Here is a 17,241-nt window from a genome sequence, read left to right as displayed (position 1 = left end):
GATGAAGTCAGGATTATATTTTATAAATATGTTGATTTGTCATCTGAGACAACTTGTTATTTTAAAGAGCCCTGGATCAGCATTCAGGAAATATGGGCTTTGGCCCTCACTTTCTATCTAGTTCACTACATGACTTGGGCAAGTGCTGCCATTAGTTTCTTCATGTGTAAAATAATGGTGATGACCTGGATAATCCATAAAATATCTTCTAATTTTAAAATTAGTTCAGTATCATCATAATTTATGCTAAAATAGTGTACTTTAAGGTTTATAAATCATTTTTCTCACAGTAACTTTGTGGAGTATAGATAGTGCAAATATTTTTTTCAATTGTAAAATTTTTATTTCTTTTTAAACAGATGAAGAAGCTGATATTTAGATTAAATGGCTTTCCAGTATCAAATATTTAATGTCAGACCTTAGATTTGAACCCAAATTTCTCTTGACTCTTAAGTTCTATATTCTGTGTCAGCCTGGTGCCTTTTGGAGAATTAAGTGATTTACCTATGGTCTCTTAAAGCTCATGTGACAGATGGGATTTAAATCCTGTTCTGATTCCAAGCTCAGCACTCTAGCAGATATATCATGCCAACACTGAATTTGAAATATATAAAATCCTCACTACAGTGATGACTACTAAAAATTTTGAAGAATAAAGTAAACTTTAGTTAAAAGGAATTGTAGTCCAGCTTCTTTACATGTATAGATGAGGAACCTGGAGTGTGTTTAATTCTTTAAGGAGACAGATTTTGAAAGTATATAAATGTTAACTGTAAATATCTGCTAAAGTTCTATTCCAGTGCCCCATTATAATATGGAAGTGTTCCTGGGTTCTAGAAACCTGTACAGATATAGAGCAAACTCTGGTCTTGGACTTGAACATGGACGTGATGGTAGATTTATTACCTGACACCCTGCCTAACTAAGTCTGGAAAGGGTCAATGCCAAAAGCTAATAAAGGCTCTCATAAAGAATGAAGTGGAGTTGCTGTCTTCGTCATTGGAGGAACCATACTGACATTTTCACAGTACTTTAAAGTTTGCAATCCCCACTCCCACATTATCTCATGAGCCTTTCAACATTGTGAAATAGATACTTACAGGTATTATTATTAACAGTGGACAGAAGAGGAAAGGGAGGCTGAGAGATTGTTACTCACCTGTGGTCACATAACTAGACAACCAGATCCCAGAATCTTCTTGACTCCAATTCCAGTACTCTCTTCCTTATGCCACATTATCTCTATAGCACAAATGAAATGATAGATCATTTGAAGTACTGAAGTACCAGTAACATCTTAATTACAGTTGCACACATTTTCAGTGCTTTCGAGCATCTGTTGCTATATCAGACAAAAATGAAACTTAGGGTAGAAGAGGAAAGGGGATGGGGATGGACAGGAAGATTATAGAATACTCATTGTGGTTGGTCAGTTATCTGACCTGAAAGAATGATGTTTCAGTCATTAGTGATAGCCAGACAGCTTATTTCCCTCCAGCACCAAAACTAATAAGTGTGAAAGTGACAGCAAAAGTGGAGAAATGATCAGAGAAAAAAGGAAGAAGTCACAAACTGAAGACAACAGAGCAACAAGTGGCAGAAGTGATAGTGATGATTGGGGTTGATGACTTGAAGCATAGCAGTGAATAACAGGAAGAGGGTACCTGAGAACAGAGCTGACCAAGTAGAAGAAAAAAGAAATACTGACTAAAACAGTACCCACAGATATTGAGTGTAGTTTTTTGAAAGGACAAGTTTAGTTAAGCTAAGCCATACTTGTCATTATCCTCTGAGAACATTGCTGTAGTTTAGGAAACCTAAGTACTACTCTCTTTAACAGGCACTTAAACATTGCTGCATTTCAAGTAGTGAGGACAAGCTGACCAGGAGAGTACAGTTATTTATAGGGGTAGTCACTAAGCTCCAGTATAGGAAAGTATAACAGCCTGGGGAGTTTTGTAGAATCTGATGGTAAATGTAAAAATGGGAAGCATGAGAAGTTTTACTAACCTTAAAAGAGAAAATGAAAATCAGTGCATGTTTGGAAATGGCAAAAATAGGATAATTTTGAGGATCAGTACAGTATTTTCTTACCTTTCTAAAAAAATTATTTTCAGTTCATGGAACAAAACAAACATTTCCTTAACACAGTACAATATAAAAGATAATTGCACATGAAACTGCAAATCTACCATATACAACTTGCTATTCCCTCCAAATATACAACAGTTATCATGTAATATTCTTTTTTCCCCTCTTTTTTCTCCTCCGCCCACTTCAGAGATGACTCCTATTAGACACAAGTAGGTATATAAATGTATATGTAAATAAATGTATATGTAAAATTATTCTATGCATAATTCTTTTTATCATTTCTTTCTCTATATGTAGATAGCATCTTTCTTCATGTGGCCTTTATTTTCAATTTGTGTATTCATACTAGTCAGAATTACTTAGTTGTTCAAAGTTGTTCTTTAAAACAATATTGCTGTTACTGTATACATTGTTCTCTTGGTTTCACTTACTTTGTTCTCTGTCATTTCAAGCAGGTTTTTCCATACTCTTCTAAGATCATTGAGCTCATCATTTCCCATAGCACAGTAGTATTCTGTCATGACCATACACCACAACTTACTCAGCCATTCCCCAATTGATGGGGATCCCTGCAATTCTCAGGTCTTTGCCACCACAAAGAGCGCTGCTTATAAACGTTCCATTTGTATTCAAAGTTACTATTACTATTTGTGAATTTCCCTTCATTTTATTTTTACTCACTATTTTCTTTCTCAGCTTCTCTTTTTACCCTATCCCTGTTAACCTTATCCTTTCCCACCCCAACTTAACTTTTTAAAATCAAGAATCATCTGGTAAAAATGTAAAATGGAAGTACCTCGATATATTAGTAGAGGCAGAGAAAGATAGCTGTGATGTTTCTACTTCTTGACTTTGAGCTTGAGATAATCTGTGTCAGCAGGGCATTCTTGACTATATGCTAAACTTACTTTTTGCTGCCTCTGTAGTTACCTATAACAACTGTTTCCATTCTATTGCCAGGACCACTGTAACTGTTAATAGGATGATATAAAATGGAAAAAAACCCAGCTTTTCTCTAGGTCCGTCTATACCTCTGTGTTGGCTCCTCCTCCAGGTCTTGTGATTAGAAAGCTGCTGAGAATTCTAATAGCAGAAAGTCTTACGTGATTTTTCAGAATAGGTATAGCTACTCTACCAGGCAGTAGCAGCAAAAGCCAAGTACAGTAGTACCATTGCATTTAACATCAGAAAACCCAAGTCTGAACCCCTGTTGTTTGCAACATGTATGACTTTGGGGAACTCACTTCTAGGTCTCAGTTAAAGTCTTGAGTTCCAAATTTTATGCCTCCTTCCTCTTCCCTCCTCCTTGAGATGGTAAGTAATCTGGTATAGGTTATGTATGTGCCATCATATAGAACATATTTCCATATTGGTCATTTTGTGAAAGAAAACTCGAACCAAAAAAAAAAAAGAGAAAAATAATATGCTTTGGTATGTATTCAGATGCTCTTAGTTTTTTTTTTTGAAGGCAAATAGCATTTTTCTTCATGAGCCCTTTTCCCTCAACTTTATAAAGGGCATATTGGACTAATGATCCATAAGGTCTAGCTCTAAATCCCATGAACCTTAATCTTGGTTGTTAGAAAATAGGAATTGGAGTAATGGCAGCAGTTACATCGTTTATAGGACCATATAGTCCCGCAAGGCCACTGAAAGATAAAGAAATAAGAAGTGTTTCATTTATATCTTAGGGAGAAGTTGTAGGCTGAGAGCTAATTAGTATTAGTGATTATCCTCAGCAGTGCTTACGGTCTGCTATTCATTATTCATTTACTCCCTCCTCCTAGTATTCACATATGTTGTTCCCATCATTTAGAATACATTTCTACCTTTTTGCCAAAGCATGTTTTTTCTTTCTTTCTTTTTTTTTTAAATTTGTTTATTTAGCTTTTAACATTCATTTTCACAAAATTTTGGTTTCCAAATTTTCTCTCCATTTCTCCCCTCCCCAAAATGCTGAGCATTCTAATTGCCCCTATCACCAATCTGCCCTCTCTTCTAACATCCCTCCCTTCCCTTGTCCCCATCTTCTCTTTTGTCCTGTAGGGCCAGATATCTTTCTATATACCCCATTACCTGTATTTCTTATTTCTTAGTAGTAAGAACAATACTCGACAGTTGTTCCTGAAACTTTGACATCCAACTTCTCTTCATCCCTCTCTCCCCACCCATTCCTTTCAGGAAGCAAGCAATTCAGTATAGGCCATATCTGTGTAGTTTTGCAAATGACTTCCATAATAGTCATGTTGTGTAAGACTAACTATATTTCCCTCCATCCTATCCTGCCCCCCATTGCTTCTGTTCTCTCTTTGGACCCAAGAGTGTTGACTTTAAATTGCTCCCTCCTCCCACTGCCCTCCCCTCCATCATCCCCCCCACCCCTCCTATCCCCTTCTCCCCCACTTTCCTGTATTGTAAGATAGGTTTTCACACCAAAATGATTGTGCATTTTATTCCTTCCTCTAGTCGAATGTGAGGAGAGTAAGCTTCATGTTTTTCTCTCACCTCCCCTCTTTTTCCCTCCACTGAAGTCTTTTTTTTCCTCTGTCAAAATGGTTATTTTTATTTTTATTTTTATTTTTTTTATTTTTATTTTTTTTATTTATTTAACTTTTAACATTCATTTTCACAAAATTTTGGGTTCCAAATTTTCCCCCCTTTTGTCCCCTCCCCCCATCCCAAAACACCAAGCATTCTAATTGCCCCTATCACCAATCTGCTCTCTCTTCTATCATCCCTCTCTGCCCTTGTCTCCATCTTCTCTTTTGTCCTGTAGGGCCAAATAACTTTCTATACCCCTTTACCTGTATTTCTTATTTCCTAGTAGCAAGACCCATACTCGACAGTTGTTCCTAAAACTTTGAGTTCCAACTTCTCTTCCTCCCTCCCTCCTTACCCCTTCCCTTTGGAAGGCAAGCAATTCAATATAGGCCATATCTGTGTAGTTTTGCAAATGACTTCCATAATAGTCGTGTTGTGTAAGAACTAATTATATTTCCCTCCATCCTGTCCTGTCCCCCATTACATCTGTTCTCTCTTTTGAGCCTGACCCTCCCCATGAGTGTTGACCTCAAATTGCTCCCTCCTCCCCATGCCCTCCCTTCCATCATCCCCCCCACCTTGCTTATCCCCTTATCCCCCACTTTCCTGTATTGTAGGATAGGTTTTCATACCAAAATGAATGTGCATTTTATTCCTTCCTTTCATGGAATGTGATGAGAGTAAGCTTCATGTTTTTCTCTCACTTCCCCTCTTTTTCCCTCCACTAATAAGTCTTTTGCTTGCCTCTTTTATGAGAGATAATTTGCCCCATTCCATTTCTCCCTTTCTCCTCCCAATATATCTCTTTCACTGCTTAATTTCATTTTTTAAAGATATGATCCCATCCTATTCATCTCACTCTGTGCTGTGTGTGTGTGTGTGTGTGTGTGTATGTGTATGTGTATAATCCCACCCACTACCCAGATACTGAAAAGTTTCAAGAGTTACAAATATTGGCTTTCCATGTAGGAATGTAAACAGTTCAACTTTTGTAAGTCCCTTATGACTTCTCTTTGCTGTTTACCTTTTCATGCTTCTCTTCATTCTTGTGTTTGAAGGTCAGATTTTCTTTTCAGCTCTGGTCTTTTCATCAGGAATGCTTGAAAGTCCTCTATTTCATTGAAAGACCATTTTTTCCCCTGAAGTATTATACTCAGTTTTGCTGGGTAGGTGATTCTTGGTTTTAGTCCTAGTTCCTTTGACTTCTGGAATATGATATTCCACACCCTTCGATCCCTTAATGTAGAAGCTGCTAGATCTTGTCTTATCCTGATTATATTTCCGCAATACTTGAATTGTTTCTTTCTAGCTGCTTGCAATATTTTCTCCTTGACCTGGGAACTCTGGAATTTGGCCACAATGTTCCTAGGGGTTTCTCTTTTTGGATTTCTTTCTGATGGTGATCAGTGGATTCTTTCAGTATTTATTTTGCCCTCTGCTTCTAGAATATCAGGGCAGTTTTCCTTGATAATTTCATGAAAGATGATGTCTAGGCTCCTTTTTTGATCATGGGTTTCAGGTAGTCCCATAATTTTTAAATTGTCTCTTCTGGATCTGTTTTCTAGGTTAGTTGTTTTTCCAATGAGATATTTCACATTATCTTCCATTTTTTCATTCTTTTGGTTTTGTTTTGTGATTTCTTGGTTTCTCATAGTCATTAGCCTCCATCTGTTCCATTCTAATTTTGAAAGAACTATATTTTCTTCAGTGAGCTTTTGGACCTCCTTTTCCATTTGGCTAATTCTGCTTTTTAAAGCATTCTTCTCCTCATTGGCTTTTTGAACCTCTTTGGCCAATTGAGTTAGCCTATTTTTCAAGGTATTATTTTCTTCAGCAATTTTTGGGTCTCCTTTAGCAAGGTGTTGACCTGCTTTTCATGATTTTCTTGTATCTCTCTCATTTCTCTTCCCAGTTTTTCCTCCACCTCTCTAACTTGATTTTCAAAATCCTTTTTGAGCTCTTCCATGGTCTAAGCCCACTGAATATTTATTTTGGGTTTTTGGGATACAGAAGCCTTGACTTTTATGTCTTTCCCTGATGGTAAGCATTGTTCTTCCTCATCAGAAAGGATGGGAGGAGATATCTGTTCACCAAGAAAGTAGCCTTCTATGGTCTTACTTTTTTTCCCTTTTTTGGGCATTTTCCCAACCAGTTACTTGACTTTTGGGTCCATTGTCAGGAATAGGATATACTCTGGGAATCTGTGAGATCTCAGTTCCTCCAAGGTGGCACAATCAAGCGTGTACTGGTCTGGATGCAGAGAGGGATTTTTGTGCCCAGAATCTTAGCAGATACCTCTCCATAGCCACTTGGCCTCCAGTTCCACTAAGTCAGCACTGAGGGCTGGTTTTCAGATAAGCTGGATGGACAGGGCCGCCATTCAGTGTGAGACAAAGACCAGCTCTCCCAGGGCCTCCACACAGGGTGGAGGCAAGACTCAGCTCTTCAATGCCCCCAGGAGTTTTTACACTCTAACAAGCTTCCCATAAGGACTGCTTTGCAGGCTCTGTGGCTGCTGCCTGCTGCCGGAGCTATGGGAAAGCCCTTCTCCCTTCCTGGACTGCTGATTAAACCCCATCACTGACCTTTGGGACCTGTGGGCCCAAATCTGAAGACCCGCTACTGCAACTGGAGATTCCGCCCCCCAAGGTGTCCTCCTCCCAGAGTCTCATCATGCGCGCCGCTGGGCCAAGGCTGGGCTGGGCTCCGCGTCCAGTGCAACGGACGTTTCCGTGGGCCTTTCAGGTCACCGTGGGCTGCAAATCTCCTCCACTCTGTTGTTCTCCACTTCTGCTGCTCCAAAATTTGTCCCTTTCTACAGGTATTTTATGGGCTGTGGGGAGGACCCTGCATAAGTGTGTCTTTCTAGTCCGCCATCTTGGCTCCTCCCCCATGTTTTTTCTTTCTTGAAAGCACTGTTGAAGTGCATCTTTTTAAACCTTCCAGAGTAGTTTTTTTCAAATCAGGTCTCTGACCAAATTCTCAGCATTTATACTTTTATCTTCATATAATTACAGTTACCTTTATATTTAAATGTTGCTTCCGAATGTCTTTCCTTTCTTCATGAGTAGTAACAACTCATTTATATGACACTTTATGGTTTCCTTACAAAAATTCTCTGAGTTAGGAAGTTCAAATACTATTTCTCCTTTTTGAGATGAGACTGAAGCTCAGAGAGAATAAACTATCCAGGTCACTCAGCTAGTAAATGTGTCAGTGCTGAGGTACAAACCACAAGCTGTGCAGCGGTGTTCTTGTTGCTGTATCACCTCCCATTACTTTTGATAAAGCAGTAATGATTATATCACTTTATATAATTCTGTTGGATGAAGGGCCTTGTCCAGGATCTAATAAGTGGTAAATTGGGGACTCAAATACAAGTCTTCTAACTTTTTGACTAGTGCTCTTTGCCTTACAAAAAGCAAGAGTGAGACACAGTTTTCCATTTTATTTAATTTCAGTGCTCCATATCTTACTCTGTGCCTTGTAGCAAAAAGGAATCTCACATTACATTTATGTAATATTTTTGGTACAATGAATTATTTTTTATTTGCTTATTTTATCATCTTACTTTTATGTTAAGTAGTGTTTATGATTGACACAAATGTTTGTACTCCTCCAGTGTTTAGGAAAATTTTTAGATTAAAATGTTTTTCTTTGGGGAGGGGGAGGAAGAGAGAGGGAGGTGTTGAAGAAGTGTGTGTGTGTGTGTGTGTGTGTGTGTGTGTGTGTGTGCGCGCGTGCGTGCATGTGCGCGCACACATATATACTTTTGAAGGTGGGATTGGAGTGAGTGGGTATTTTTAGATTGGTTGTTGAAACCAAGGGTATTCTCATTCCCCAAATTCCTGATAAATAGATTGCATTTTTCCTTTGAGTTCACCCTCATAGCATGTTGGATTTATAGTCAGAAGACCTGAGTTTATATTTTTGCTTCTGGTTACTATTTCTGTGACCATTGGGCAAATCATTTAACTGCTATTGAATTCAGTTTTCTTATGTGTAAGAGTAGGCAGTTGAAGTAGATGATTGGTGACAAGGAATATGAGGAATATTAAACAGGATACGTTAAAAACTCCTTCTTGTTGACTTTTTGTCTCCAGTTAACAAATATTTACTGATTGTTAGCTTTCTGCCCAAAGTTTGCAAGATTAAGTTTAAGATAGACTTGTTCACAGAGCATTTTTTTATTATAAAGAGCCCTTTCTTATCACCATAATGTGTATCCATTGAAACAGGCTTTCCCATTTTGGAGAGCAATCTGGAATTATGCCCAAAGAGCTATTAAACTGATTATAGCCTGTGACCTAGCAATATCTCTACTAAGTCTGTTTCCAAAGATGATTAGGGAAAAAAGGAAAAGAACCTATATGTTCTAAAATATTTATAGCAGCTGTCGTTGTAATTGCAAAGAACTGGAAATTGTGGGGATGTATGTCAGTTGGGGAATGGCTGAACAAGTTGTGATATAAGATTGTGGTAGAATACTATTATGCTCTGAGAAATGATGAGCGCGATAATCTTAGAAAAACATGGATAAACTTTCATGAAATAAGGAAGAGAGAAATGATCAGAACTACAGAGAATGTTGTGTACAATAACAGCAGTACTGTTTTAAGAACAATTCTGAGCAACTAAATCATTTTAACTTATAAATACTCAAATTATACCTATGAAAGTGTATCAGTAAGTACCCCAACATACACAGGGGGGCCTGCTATCACAGGCTCTTAGATCTTCATTCATAAAAGGAAAGGCAACTTTTGAGGGGTTAGCAATCACTTTAACCAAGCACATATATCATTCATCTAGTTCAAGGGATTCAGCACCCTGAACTTCAAAGAAAATACAGAGAAATTAAAAGATCAATTGACATGGCTTCCTTTGCCTGAATTCAACAGACAGTTGGGTTCCAGCTCTCGGACCATAGTTACCAGAGAGGAAAGCACTGACACCTGGGTTTCCAAAGCAGTTGTCGGGGGAGGGGGCTCCTTAAAGTGGCTTCCCAGAGTTGGCCTCTGGCCAAACAAACACTTCCAGTCAATAAGCCCTAAAGTAAAATATCCCCCCACCCTACCCCCCAGAAAACCTTGAGTCTTTATACACCTTTTAGAGCCAGAGGGCATTGCATCATTTAAAAACCAGTGCCTCATTAACAAAAGAATTGGACCTTCCTACAAATCTTCCCAGGCCAGACAATGGGTAGGGAAGATGCTCTTTAATCACATTCAAATAGAGGCTTTATACTTCTTGATTATACCAAAACAAAAGCAGCAAAAGATCCTGTTTTATTTGCTATTACAGAAAGAAGATTCTTTCTGTATCTGCAAAATTGATAAATACATGTATAGAATGATTTTACATATATACACACATACATTTATGTTTTTAACAGCAGCTGTCTCTGGGGGGGGGGTAGGAAAAAGAAAAAAAATTTACATGGTGACTTTATATATTTAAAAGGAATAACAAGTCATACATAATAGACATCTAGTTTCATGTGCAATCATCCTGTTTTCTATTCTGTGTTATAGAAATGCTTATTTTATTTTTTAAGTTCAGAGTATGATAAATAACATTTTAAAAAAAAATAGGCATATACTGTTGATTGTATATATTTTGCATTGGGGAACTGATGGTTTATTTGAATGTTATATTCTTAACTAGGAATGTGGCATTAGGTTAGTTATTGATAAGATTACTAATAAATTTTTAAAAAAATTGTTTTATATATGTATCAAGTCCTGTTAATTCCTGAAATGTTCATACATTAATTCTACAGGAAGTTCTAATGTACTCCTAAAATATATGTCTAGAACAGAAAAATACATCTGTATTGTATCATTATGAGGGCAATATATTATAAGGGATAGAGAGATGACCTTAGAACTAGGTTCAAGTTTTGCCTCTCATATATGCTAACTTTATGACCCAGGACAAGTTTCTTAAACTCTCAGAAACTAAAGTAACTCTTTGAAACTATAAGTTGCAGGGAAGGCGCTGATCTCCATTGGTAGATGAAATTTCTTACTCCCTAATTCTTTGCACTGATAAAATCATAGATCTGATAAAAACAGCAATAGCAGCAACAAAAATGTCAGAACAAAATAACAACTTGTTATATGTTTATGTTAATAATCACAACTATCAAACATTTCATTAACAATTTCCCTAATAATTATGACTATCAAGCATTTCATTAACAATTTCCCTAATGCTTTATTAGAATTCATAAGAGTTCTTTTAAAATTATTTGTATGACCCAATATCTCAGAAAAATGAGGCTGGTTTTTGCCAGCACTTAGCACAGTACCTGGCATATAGTAAATGATTAAGAAATGCTTATTAATTAGCTGTCCAAGAGATTTGAACTGATTCTCACATCATATTATTTTGCAAAATTAATTATGCTAAACATAGTATTCCTACACTAATCCTTCTTGGATGCTTTATCATGGCATGGGGTGATTCTCGGTTCTTGAATGGAGTATAAGGTCTAGCTGTTTCTATCAAACTGAAAATGTTTTGTGTATGATAGGTCTACCAGTTGACTGTCATCCAAGCATTAGTTTAGCTAAGTTGAGAAAGATTCATTACCAGAAAGTTGACTACTAGGTGATGAATTGTTTTGACCACAACAACTTACTGAACCATCTCTAAGGCATGGTGACGTTGTGTTGTGATCTACGTTAGTGGAAGGTGTATTCGACATTTATGAATTTAGACCTTGAAAGCATAGAAATAAGCAGAAGCATTCAAAAGTATGCTGTCTTTGACATTAGACCTACACTTTTCAACAATGACCTGTAATTCTTTTCCTTTGTCCCTAGATGTCATCCTTTGTGCATTGTTCAGCGATGGATCATAGGATCATAATTTTAGAGCTAGAAAACACCTGTACCTTTGAGAACATTAAGTTCATTCCCTTCAGTTTATAGATTAGGACACAAACCAAGAGAAGTTAAGTCAGTTTCCCAAGATCATATGAGTAGTAGGTAGTATAGCCAGAATTCAAGCTCTCAAGTCTGAATCCAGTGCTTTTTCCAGTAGGAGCTCCAGCTTCTTGTATTAAGTGAAAAAAGATGGAGAAAACAGAAGTAGATTGAAAGCAGTGAACTAAGTGAAAAGGGGTAATAATTTGTGAAGACATGGCTCTATTCTAAGCTTTATAGAGGGTTCAGTGAATAGAGCCCTGAACCTGGAATCGGGAAGACCTGAGTTTAAATCTGGCCTCAGACACTTACTAGCTGTGTGACCCTGGACAAGTCACTTTTCCTCTGCATTAATCCTATAAAGAAAGAAATGGCAGACTCTTCTTAAGTATCCATGCCAAGAAAATGCCATGGACACTGTTGGCAGGGTCTATGTGGTCACAAAGAGTTGGACGTGACTGACTAAACAACAACAACAAGAAGCACTATTTCATTTATTTATATACTCTATCCAGATAAAATGCTACATTTTGTGAAACAGATTGATAGGTTATAAGGTATTCATTGTGTGGTATAGAAAATTATTGCAAAAGAAATTAGAAAAGGTTTCTGTGCTGCAATGTTGATAGAGTGAGCTATCCTGTTCTTATGACACTGCTATTACTAGTGTGTCATAAAAACAGCCTGGATTATGTCAGCAAAATATCTTGCTATTTGGTAATTTCTTTAAGAATTGTGAACTGAAGAAAGTAAAGCAAAAAAGAACTGTTTCTTGTCAGCCTCTCCTTCATTTTCCCCCTTTGCTTTACTTTAACTCCTGCTTACTGTATTTTGACTACATGAATACTGGGAAAGATCTACAATTTTATCCTTTGCAGCCCATCTCTGACAGTCAGGAAGCCCTAAATTATATATACGGCACATCAAGGTTAAGTGACTTGTCTAGGATCACAGATTTGGTTTCAGGACTTCCTGACTTCAATCCTAATACTAATTCTTCATTATCTACCCTACATTTTATTAGGAAAGATAGGATATTCGGTATTATGACTGAATTTTGAAAACCATCAGCATGATGGTTTTCCAACTTCTTTAGACAGAAGGCACAAAATAAGTGAAGCACACCAATTTGTGGTATGTTTCTAAACAGAAAAATGAAGCATATTGACAGTTTGGAATGTCAACAGGACTTGCTGCAAATTAATATCTTATAATTGCCAAAAGTCCAAATTCAATATATTGAAACATAGTATAACCTTATTAGAACTCTATTGAAAAAAATCAAATTCAAAGATTAAAGGAGAGCAGATTGGGGGCCAGGACTGGAACAGTGCTAAAGGACTACAAGTAATATTTTGCAATAAAGTTAGCTCATCAAAATTTTGGAAGGTATTAGGTTTGCCACCTTGCACGTCATATTTTACCCACCATTGGCCCCTGGCTAAGCTTGAAGGCTCCTCCTACTGGTGCGTTATTGCTACTGTTCCATACCCCAGCTTTGGCCATGAGAGGATATACAGTAGGTTTTTCTCCTTTCCGTCACTTGCTGATTGTGAAATCAATGTGTACATATCTTTGTGTTTGTTTTGTTAAGGTACTTTTATCTTATCTTTTGCTCTATTCATCATTGCAGGAAAAATTACAAAATTCATGGCATTTAAAAATTACAATGTTAGAAGGGTCTTAAAATTAGAAAATACATTACTTGTGGGGGAAAAAAAGTTAATACTTGGTGGGGCAAGACTGGAGCCAAGATGGTAGAATAGATAAGCACTTAAGCTGAACTCTCCCAAATTCCCCTCCAGACAACTCTAAAATAACGTCTCAAATCACATTTTAGAGCTCCAGAACCAGCAAAAGATTGGTGAAACAATTTTTTAGCCCCAGACAATTTAGGAAGTTGGCAGGAAAGGTCTATCTCATTGAAGTGGTGGTCAGACTAGGAATGTAGCACAAATCATGCTGTCATGCCAGAAATGGACTTTAGAGGTGAATGCATTGGCAGTTGCTGCAGCTTTGGAAACTTTTAGCCCATGGATGGTGGGAGATGTTGGATAGCTTATTGGGAGGAGATTACAGGAGACCCTTTACTGGTGCTTGGGTTTAGGATCCTGTTTTGGTGATTGTAGTTCCAGAGTTAATAGGAGCACTAGTTCATTAGAACTTGTGGCTGCAGAAGTGGGGGGGGGGGGCCCTATTCACATCTCAAGGGCAGAGAATAGTGCTTGGGGTTGCCCAAAGACTAGAGCATAGGCCAGAAAAGAAATGAGTATGCCTCACTTTAGATCATACCACCTTAGAAAAACCAAAAACCTACAGACCCTGAGAGCTACCTCTGAAAACAGCAGCAAGAAAGACCTGAAGCTTGGGACAGTGCCACCTCCACCCTGAGAGTAAAGCCCAACTTCAGTAAGTTAAGAAATAGTGAGCAAACAACAAAAAAAGAACCTGACCATAACAAGTTACTGTAGTGACAGGGAAGATAAACAAACCCAGAAGAAGACAGTGATGTCAAAACAACTACAAGCAAAGCATCAAAGAAAAAAATGTGAATTGGATACAAGTCCTATAAGAATTCTTGGAAGAGTTCAAAAGGGATTTTTAAATATAAAAAAAAAAGTTGGGAAAGAAATGAGAATGATTTTGGGAAATTATGTAGAAAGTCAACAGCTAGGTAAAAGAGGCAGAAAAAATGCAAAGAAAATAACACCTTAAAAACCAGAATTGGCCAAATGGTAAAAGAGGCACAAAAATCTACTGAAGAGGAGAGCTCATTAAAAAAGCAGAATTGGCCAAAAGCAAAAAGAGGTACAAAAATTCACTGAAGAAAGAACTTCTTAACCAGTGGAATTGGTATAAGGAAAACAGAAAACTGGGGGAAATTTTGCAGCCAGTACCTCTGATAAAGGCCTCATTTCTCAAATATATAGAGAACTGATTCAGATTTATAAAAATACAAATCATTCCCCAATTGATAAATGGTCAAAGGATATGAACAGACAATTTTCAGATGAAGAAATGAAAGGATATGAAAAAGTGCCCTAAATTGCTATTGATTAGAAAAATGCAAATTAGAACAACTCTTAGGTACCACCTCACACCTATCAGATGGACTAATGTGACAGAAAAGGAGGATAAATGTTGGAGAGGGTGTGGGAAAACTGAGACACTAATGCACTGGAGGAGTTGCGAACTGATCCAAGCATTCTGGAGAGCAATTTGGAACTATGCCCAAAGGGCTATAAAACCGTGCATACCCTTTGATCCAGCAATATCACTGCTTGGTCTGTATCCCAACAACGTCCAAAAAAGGGAAAAGGACCCATGTGAACAAAAATATTAGTAACAGTTCTTTTTCTAGTGGCTAAGAACTGGAAATCAAAGGAATGCCCATCAATTGGGAAATAGCTAAACAATCTGTGGTGTTTATTGTGCTGCAAGAAATGACAAGCAGGATGATTTCAGAAAAACCTGGAAAGACTTATATGAACTAATCCATAGTGAAGTGAACAGAACCAGGAGAATGTTATATGTGTTCAGCGAACTGTGAAGGACTTAGCTATTCTCATCAAGACCATGATCCTGATGAAACATACTGTCTGCCTCGAGGGAAAGAACTGATTGTTTGAATACAGACTGAAGTATGCTATTTTTCACTTTTTCATTTTTTCTCTTTTATTCAAGTCATCTTATACAAAATGACTGATATGTAATTGCTTTACATAATTGCACATGTGTAACCTATATTTGCTTTCTCCTGTCTGTGGGAGGGAGGAAGGAAAGGATAGAATTTGAAACTCAAAGCTTCAAGTAAAAATGTTAGTTAAAAAAAAAAGTATTATTGGCCAAATGGAAAAAGAGGTACAAAAGTTCAAGGAAGAAATTATAGTGCCTTAGAAGTTAGAATTGGGCAAGTAGATCTAATGTTTCCACAAGACCCCAAAAAACAAGCAAGAGAATTGAAAAAAATTAGAAAATGTGAAAACTCATTGGAAAAACAACTGATCTGGAAAATAGATTGAGGAGAGAAAATTCAAGATTTGATTGTCTGAAAGCCATGGTCAAAAAAAGAACATGGCCATCATTTCAAGAAATTATCAAGGCAAACTGCTCTCATGTCCTGGCATCACAGGGTAAATTAGAAATTGAAAAATCTACAGATCACCTCCTGAAAGAGATCCCAAAATAAAAACTCCCAGAAATATTATGGCCAAATTCCAGAGCTCCCTGATCAAGGAGAAAATATTGCAAGCAGTCAGAAAGAAACAATTTAAATATTGTGGAGCCACTAAATATTGTGGAGCCACAGTGAGGATAACCCAAGATTTAGCAGCTTCTGTATTAAAGGATTGGAGGTCTTGGCATTTGATATTTCAAAGGCAAAAGGGCTAAGATTACAACCAAGAACCATCTACTCAGAAAAACTAGATATAATCCTTCAGGGGGAAGAATTGATATTCAATGAAATAGATGACTTTCAAGCATTCCTGATGAAAAGATCAGTGCTGAATAGAAAATGTGACTTTTTCAAATACAAGACTCAAGCATAAAAAGGTAAACAGGAAAGTGAAATCATTAAAAAAAAAATCATGAGGTTAAAATATTTATATTTCTATATGCAAAGATGATAATTGGATCTCCTAAGAAGTTTTTCGTTATTAGAGCAGTTAAAAAGAATATACATAGATGGTACTAGTGTGAGTTGATTATGATGAGATGATTTTAAAAAAATAAAATTAAGGAGTTAGAGGAATGCACTAGGAGAAGGAAGGAAGGAGAACAATGGGGAAAATATCTCACATAAAAGAGACATGAAAGGAGGAGCTTTTACAATGAAAGGGAAGATTCTGGGTGGTGGGCAATGTTTGAAGCTTACTTTCATCAGAATTGGTTCAAAGAGGGAGTAACATAAACACTCTTTTATAGAGTTCTATCTAATCCTCTTAGCTACAAATACTGTGATTCTATAAGTACTTAGGAAAATTAAGATAGACTTTTCTTCTTTTTGGTTAATTAGAGCTCTGCATTAGTTTTAGTGCTAGTTGTGCTTAGTCACATGCAGTTTTGAAAAAATATCTTGATTAAAATTTGCTGTTTCATATTAAGTTAATCATTTGGAATGCCCAGAGCAAAGCAATTTAATATACTTTTTTCCCCATTACATTATTTTGAGATAAACTTCATATTCAACAGTTAAGTTCAACATTTATTTGAATGATTACTCTGCTTAAGGCATTATACTAAAAGATCAAAGAAAAAAATACTTTCTTCTTTCAGTGAGCCTATATTCCTTAGCCAATTTTCATGATTAATTCCAAAATTTAACTTTTTTTTTGTTACTGGTAGAGTATGAGTACAAAGTAAATTTTCTAGTTCTTGAGTTTTATTTTTTCAGTCTTTAAGTTTTTTTTAAACTCAGAATACTTTTATTAACTGATGCAGGGTAAAGTGAGCAAAACCAGGTGAACAGTTTATAGAATGGCCACCACAATGCAAAGTCAAGTCATCATACATTTGTTAAATGTTTACTGTATATCAGGAACTGTGGTAAACACTGTGAATAAAAATATAAGCAGAAGACAGTACAGTCCCTAACCTCAAGAAGCTTATATTCTCTTGCATGTGTATGTGTATGATCCCCCCCCCACTTAATAGTATTTTATTTTTTTCTAAT

The 17,241-nt window shown here is 36.8% G+C and overlaps 1 protein-coding gene across 3 annotated transcripts in view; it reads left to right on the top strand.

Moving 5' to 3' along the window:
* Nucleotides 1-17,241, top strand: part of HBS1L (HBS1 like translational GTPase) — a 125,448-nt gene that overhangs the window by 64,538 nt on the left and 43,669 nt on the right. The window lies entirely within an intron of this gene.

Source organism: Notamacropus eugenii, chromosome 2, assembly GCF_028372415.1.
Source record: "Notamacropus eugenii isolate mMacEug1 chromosome 2, mMacEug1.pri_v2, whole genome shotgun sequence".
NCBI classification, from domain to species: domain Eukaryota; kingdom Metazoa; phylum Chordata; class Mammalia; order Diprotodontia; family Macropodidae; genus Notamacropus; species Notamacropus eugenii.
Note: the sequence above shows the minus strand (reverse complement) of the source record. Positions and strands in the feature narration are given on the sequence as shown.